The sequence below is a fragment of the Humulus lupulus genome, chromosome 2 (assembly GCF_963169125.1).
Source record: "Humulus lupulus chromosome 2, drHumLupu1.1, whole genome shotgun sequence".
NCBI classification, from domain to species: domain Eukaryota; kingdom Viridiplantae; phylum Streptophyta; class Magnoliopsida; order Rosales; family Cannabaceae; genus Humulus; species Humulus lupulus.
This window is the reverse complement of record NC_084794.1, coordinates 164,251,164-164,258,424: the sequence shown is the minus strand read 5'-3', so window position 1 is coordinate 164,258,424 and position 7,261 is coordinate 164,251,164. Positions and strand designations below refer to the sequence as shown.

Here is a 7,261-nt window from a genome sequence, read left to right as displayed (position 1 = left end):
ATTTCTTTTTGTTGACCACGATTTTGGCCAACGACGAGTAGACGTCAAAACTACAATGAACCTTCAAGAGAAAAATACGACACAGATAATTTTATAGTGGTTCAGCCCCAATTTTTTGGTAATAGCCTAGTCCACTTAGAGTTATGATTATGAATCTACACTCAAGATCAGATGAACCTGAGTCAACTAAGTTTCTTCAGTGCAGATTAAAAGAATACAATATTTCTCTCTAGATACAAATATTCTCTCAAAAATTTAGAATCCAATCCCCTTTTATGATGCCATGAGCCTTGTATTTATAGGCTTAGGATCGTACAAATGAAGTCCCCCATAATTGGGATATTTTGTTATTCTCACTATATTTAATTAATAACAATATTCAAAATACAACAATACACTACTTTTGTGGGATAATCTGAGAGATTCCCGCGTAGGCACGACTAATTCTTGGTGAAACTGGTACTAGGATCTTTTGCGTAGCATGTTCTGTTTAGTCGGCCCACATCACACTCAGGAGGAGAAGTAAAGGACCAACACTACAACATTTTTAATTATATGTTACACTAAAATCTCACGTTTATTAAGAAGCGCTATTAATTCTCACATAAAAAAATAACACTGAATTGTTTAGGCGCGGAATTGTTTGGAACTAGGCGCCAAATGAAAGTCTTAGATCTAACCCGAGAAGAAAAAAAAACAATTAAATACAGAAATTTATCTAATTCCTCTTATCTCTCCTCTTTTCCTCTCTCTCCTTACTCTCAGTCTCTTTCACACTTAGGCTCTCGGCTCTCTCTGCTTCACGCAAGCTGCTGGAGCACACCACACCGATTGGTAGTGTTGAGAAATTTACGACTCGCCCCTAACTCATCATCCTTCTAGCAGAGCCATAGATCAGAAAAAGCCCCATTCTTTCAGTTTCCATCCATCTCTCTACAATGGAGTTCCACAGATTCTACCTGCTAGTCATCTTGTCGATTCTATGTTTTCAGAATTGCCGGACAACAATCAAGATGAGCCTTAGTCTCAGCCTGAGTTGACTCCCAAATTCATCGCCTTTGTTCCCATCATCCATGGCTAGGGTTTCTCACTCCCATGCTCTCAGATTTTCCAATTTCCGTTACAGACCTTTGCCCCGGCACCACCTACTTCCTCCTGCATCTGCCCGCTCTTCCTCGCCGGCTCTTTACTCCGAACCCAATTCTAAAGCCCAAGTGTATGAGTAAAACATAGAGAAGGTTCACATTTTCAACCTTTTCTTTTTTATTACAAAAACAAGAAAAAGAAAGAAAACATTTTTTTTATTCGTCATCTTCAACCCTCTTGCAGCTTATTTATCGATGTCGGTTCATGACGCTACTTGGGGTGTTGGGCTCTTTAATTGACTCCATTCTCTGCTTCATCAAGGTACACACCTTTTCTTTTCAATTTGGTTACTCTAACCAAGCAAATTCATGAATAGAAAGTTTTACTCTGTGTTTGACCAAAAGTATAACAATTAGTCATGTGAATTTGACACTAAGACAAATTTTATGGTGTGATCAAATTTAACATAAAATCTTACACTCTGTCCATGTCCATACAACTGGTATAATGAATCTATCTAGTATACTATACATATAAATTTAGTGCAATGAGTTATATATAATCCATTCACATCTATAAGACTAAACCATATCAGTAAACATGTGGTTAGGGTCATGATTTGCTCTTGTGAGGTTTGCAGTTTTTTTTCTTGTGGGAATCTACTTAGCAAATTGCTAGTTTCTCCAGCCTCCGAAGGAGTTAAGGTTGAACAAATAAAAGATAAATAAAGTGAAAAGTACATCTACTTGATAAGCAGTAGAAGAAGTTGTATGTTCTGATCCCAGTGATGACGGATCACTCAAGAATAAAAAAAAGAGAGAGAGAGAAAACTGACAAGTAATCTTTTTTATACTCATCGTACTGGATTGATTGTAGAAGCTTCTGGTCCAACAGAGCTAGAGAATGGGGCAAAAGAAACGTTGATACTAAATGTTATGAGTTTTCTTCTAATTAACAATAAGGTTTTCCTTGTGTAATTCGATCTATGTTTTTTTCTCTGTGTGGACATTATTGAGTGTTTCACATTTCTTTTTCTGGTTTTAGTTATAGATTTTACTTTTAAAGTACATGACTCATGTAGAAACATTTATGATGAATCATGGCAGGGGAACCAGGAAATTGACAGAATTGACTGTACGTGATAAAATGATATCCATTCATGGTTCTATGTTTCTGCAATTATATATAATTATTATAGAGGTACAAATGATGGGTGTTTTTTTTCTTTTTTTTTTTCCACTCACTCTTTTTTTAATATACATACTAAGAGTTGTGGGTAACTTTTTTGCGTATTGTTTTATGCAGATGAAACTCTCTAATGAACGTGATTCATTGGCAATGACTACTAAGAAACTAAGTCGTGATAGTTAATCTTACTAAGAGGTAACACCTTTGTTCCCATATCTGAAGGATTTTCTTCTGTTGGTACCTTCTCAATCTTTATTTTCCCTTGAGTAACCTTTTCTCAATCTAACTATTTAACCAACATTGTACTTTACTACTCTAATTCACAAGTTACTTTTGGGAATAACCTTTATTCTCAACATGTTCATTAGCCTATATGCTTAGCATGTTCATTAGCAGTAAATAACAGTTATGAGTACTAGATTTGTAAAGTTCACCAAGAATCATAAAAAATGCATGCTTCTCTATGATTTGCTTGTTACCATACCTAGTCCAGCATTACAAAATAATTGTAATTTGGGATGAAACAGCCTACACATAATAAAATTTGTTGGTTTTGCTTAGTTAGGATGAGCACTTCAGTGATGTCTCTTGGTCCAAGGACTAGATAATGACAAGAAACTTGGGGTGAGATATAAATAGGAAAGGATCAGGTTTTTCAGAGGTTGTTGGGAAAATTTTAGAGTGGATTGGAGAGATTGGCTTTCGAAAACCTGGGGGTTCTTTGGCTGATTGGGAGTAATTCTAATAAAAACATAGACTATACTTGTCAATTCTCCATCTGTCTTATACATTTGCTTTGTGTGTGATTGTAAACTCATCATAATACAGATGTTGAACAACCATTTTCATAAGAAGATTCATGATTAAATTACAATGTCCAAGATTGATGTCTTCTGTAGTTGATTCAAGATATTTCATTCAACTTTTTCCCTTTCTAAAATTAAGTTTTGCAGCTAATTTTCATTGATGCCCAGTTGTAATAAATTTATGTGAAATTTTCTTTTGCCAAAGGGTGCAACCATTACATTGTTATTGAATATTGCCCCTTATCTTTTTTATACATGATATTTTAACATTTATTCAATGTTTTTGTTGTAACCGCCTCACCTATCTTCGAATTGTTATAAGCATGTAGTAGATGTTCACTATTGCCACCCAATATCCTCTGAAGGCCCAGATTTTCCTCCAGAAGCAGCTAAAGCAAAGGAGGCAGGACAGAAAGAGTCTAGCACAAAAAATATTGTAGAATATCACAAAATTATGGAAGGTAAAATAATCATATGGTGAAATATATTTCTTTATGAAATCTCATCTTTTTGCCATAATGGATTTGATGGTGTGTATGGTATATTTACAGAGGAAAGAAGGCATGAGTAAGGAAAGAAAAGACTCAATGTCAAGGAATGAATAAGTTTACAAGATCAACACTTGGGAAGAAGTCAATGAAAACTGTAAGGTCACTTCTTTCACCAATCCTTTTTAGTTTCACAGAACATGACCTACATGATCACTGAACTTATCAGTAGCAAAGTTTAGTGATATGTTTAGATGATCATTTGTATAGCATTGTTACAGGTGAATATATCAGGGCTTCTTATCATCCTAATTATTTTTCTCAAGCTTTATTTCATTTTTTTTTGGCTCTGATAGTATAATAATATAATTTGCATATATTAGCATGTGTTCTAATTTATTAGTTTTTTCCAAAATTTATGATATATATGCTATCTATATTAAAAAGGATAGCTAGCTAGCAAAAAGAGTTGTCAATTTTCAATTTCAAATTCCAAAAGCACATTAATTATAGTACCTCTTTTTATTTGGAAGATTGAGGCAAGTAATACCATCCCCACTCTTCCAAATATAATAAAAGAAAGATAGAACTAATGGAAAAGGAAACGTGTCTTTGGGCAAGGCTACTGGGTCATTGTTTAAAGTTTCAAGTGATTGATATTAATCTGCTAATCTAATTATATTTTGAGAGTTTGCAATACTCTTCTTTCTAGTAGGTGCTGTTTTCTTGAATTAGAAAATTGTATGTTTTTTTATTATTCATCATTCTACTAAATGATATACTGTGCATTTCAAGGAAAGCTAACAATTAATTTTTTTTTCTTGAAATAATAATATAAGCAGCTGACAGTGAGAGACGATTGTGTACTTAATGAGGAAATGTTGTTGATCTTAAGGTCCTCTTGATTGGAGAAGAGGTGGGAAATTTGTATTTATTTTTTCTTAGTGTTCTTTCATTCTCTTTGTTTTTCATTTTTCTTCAAATTGTTTTTCATTCCAGGTTGGGGAATACCAAGAAGCATACAAGGTTGGATTTTTTTATTGTATGTTACTTTTTATATTTATTTTTTCATCTTGAATTCTTTGCTTCGCATAGAATTGGAACCATATGTTTGAAATTTAGAGTACTGTGGCCACTTGCTGTTCTATGAACACTGTTAACTCCATATATGCTAGCTAATTAAGAAGTGAAGTTTTCTCTTATCTCTGGTTTTGTTGCTTTTTGAGTGTAATATATTATTTTTATGCAGTACTCTATTCAATTTCCATGTACGTAACAATTTCCATGAACAAAGTCTAGTCACAGTTTTCTTTTCCTTTTACTGAGAAAAACAAAATCAATAAAAGCCAAGTATTATATATGGTAATATGCATTTGGGTGCATGTTATATGGTAATATGCATCTAGCTATACATGATATGTTTCTTGAATTTTGTTTGTCTTGTTCATGCAGCTTCTAATTGATGGTAACTTATTATTTTAATAACATAATTGCTGGTGCCTTTTGTGTGTTTATAATTTGTTTTTGTTTGCATATTGTAATGTGGTCCTGACAATAAAGTTAAGTTCTTTTGGGGGTTTTGTAGTGAAGGGTCACTACTACATGTGGAAGAAACTAAATGAAATTATGAGATTTGGGTTTGGCAATTATGAAATTGTTTAAATTTTAGTCGATTGTCATGATAATTAAAGCTTGAATCTTTGTAAATAAAACTAGAAAATAGTATACTCAAATGGGTTATGAACCATGTTGAAAATGAAAAGAATTTCTCACTCTTTTGCTGTTGGGCAAGTGATTTTCGACTTCTGATTTTTGGCACTTTTCGTAGTTGCAGGTTCATTGGCTGGTTCCCTCTTGTGCTTTCTCAATGTAATTTCTCTTCTCTACAAAATTATTGAAATACCATAGCCATTATTCAATTCATTTTAGTTATATTTAAGTATAAGTTATAGTGATGAACATAAGTGTATTTGGTACTATATATAGTACATGAATACTCAGACTAAATCCAATCTTTGTAGGGTTGCATTTATATTGTTGATGCATATAAAGTTTACTGGAGTAGCTGTGTTAAAGGGATTCACGCTGGACAAATGGTTCTGCGGCTAGTTGAAGCAATTGGTAACTTTTCAACAGTTCTTTCCTTCTCTCAATGTGTATGCAATTATGTACTAAAACACACACACACTATTACAACTCCCAAGACTTGTTACAACTGATTATTACAGAGCTAAAAAACAATGTAATTGTGCCACTCTATTGATCCAAATGGTTTATTTGAGGACTGATATTTGAACAGAAAACTGTCTCATTCCCTTGTTTTTTGGTCTTATCTTTTTCTCATTACGAGCTTCTTTTGCTAATAATGTAATCCAATGACACAGATGTTTATCTTGCTGGGACTGTCATGTTGATCTTTCGCATGGGCTTATACGGATTTTTTATCTTTGACTTAATTACTTGTGTTAATACAGGGTTGCCTACAAAATAATCAGACAACTCTGGAATGGACTCTTTTTCCTTGGATACATATTTGAAACCAAGTATGCCTCTCTTTCCGTCCACATATTAAAAGAGGTTTATTAGTCACTCCATTGGGACTGCATTCGTACTGTTAGCTCTTTTTTCTGGACTTTTCTTTGAACTTTCTTTATTTCATGTACAAACCTTGTTGTTTCTTTTTCATAGTTTAGTTAGCAAGAGAGTAAATAAAAGGTTGTGCTTTTTATGATTGTTGTAGTTTAATTTGATGAATGTGTATATGTGTCTATTTGCTAACTCAGGTAGCTAGAATTTATAGTGGTTATCTCTTGTTTATTTCTCTGAACTGGTATATTTTTTGAGTTATTTTATTTTGTTTCTTAGTCATTGAGTTGTTATAATATACGGCTTGAGTGTATTCTAGTTTCTTGTTTGGCCTTTTATTTTCTTGAGTTATTTGATTCCTTCTAGCTTTTCCTTTATTCTGAAGTTGTTTAGAGAGCAATATAAGGGAATTATTTTCTAAGTAGTTGCAAAGAGCAACAATAGAGGAATATGCTTGCTCTTATAAACTCTAGTTAAGATTAAGTTGCATTGATTTGTATTTCCTTGTTTTAATATCAGTAAAGGACATATAGCTGTTTTTTTTATTATTTGAAAAAAAAACTTTGCTTGATTATGTTTGTAATGTATCAAGCCTTTGCCTTGCTTTATGAAGAAAGTTATGAAACACTTTATGTCTTCATTGCTCCCTACTGTCTGAAAAACTATAATGTCTTAATGGCAGCAAGTTGTTTGACAAGTTTGATTTTATTTGCACTGTATTCTCTTTTCTTATTTATAGCTTTGGTAAGTTATAGTTTATATGATAGTTATGGGATTGGATTTGCATTCACTTGTTATATTATTTATTTATTTTAGTTTTCATCTTGCTGTTCCCAAGCTTTGTTTGAATCTTCATTTTGTTTTCTATTATGCTTATTTATATTTTGATATTTCTTTGCTAGTTGATTTTCGGGCATTTCAGGAACTTGTTACTGCTTGGGTTGTCATCTTGGCTTCCCTTGTCCATGGGTTTGTTACAGTCTGAGTTGCTAGTGAAGCTCATGCAATAACTCTGGCTGTTGAGGGTTTGTTAGGATTTGTGTTTACAGTGGCTGCATTAACAGATGAAGCAATGGATGTTGGTGAGGTATTTTTTTTTTTTTGTTG

The 7,261-nt window shown here is 33.0% G+C and overlaps 2 long non-coding RNA genes across 2 annotated transcripts; both read left to right on the top strand.

Moving 5' to 3' along the window:
• The first annotated feature begins 477 nt into the window (after positions 1–477).
• Positions 478–2,601, top strand: LOC133816392 (uncharacterized). Its single transcript, XR_009885205.1, has 3 exons — positions 478–1,238; positions 1,330–2,286; positions 2,392–2,601. It is a non-coding gene; the product is annotated as an uncharacterized LOC133816392 (long non-coding RNA).
• A 759-nt stretch (positions 2,602–3,360) lies between these two features.
• Positions 3,361–6,122, top strand: LOC133816391 (uncharacterized). The gene is made up of 3 exons (XR_009885204.1): positions 3,361–3,725; positions 5,634–5,689; positions 6,043–6,122. It is a non-coding gene; the product is annotated as an uncharacterized LOC133816391 (long non-coding RNA).
• The last annotated feature ends 1,139 nt before the right edge of the window (positions 6,123–7,261 follow it).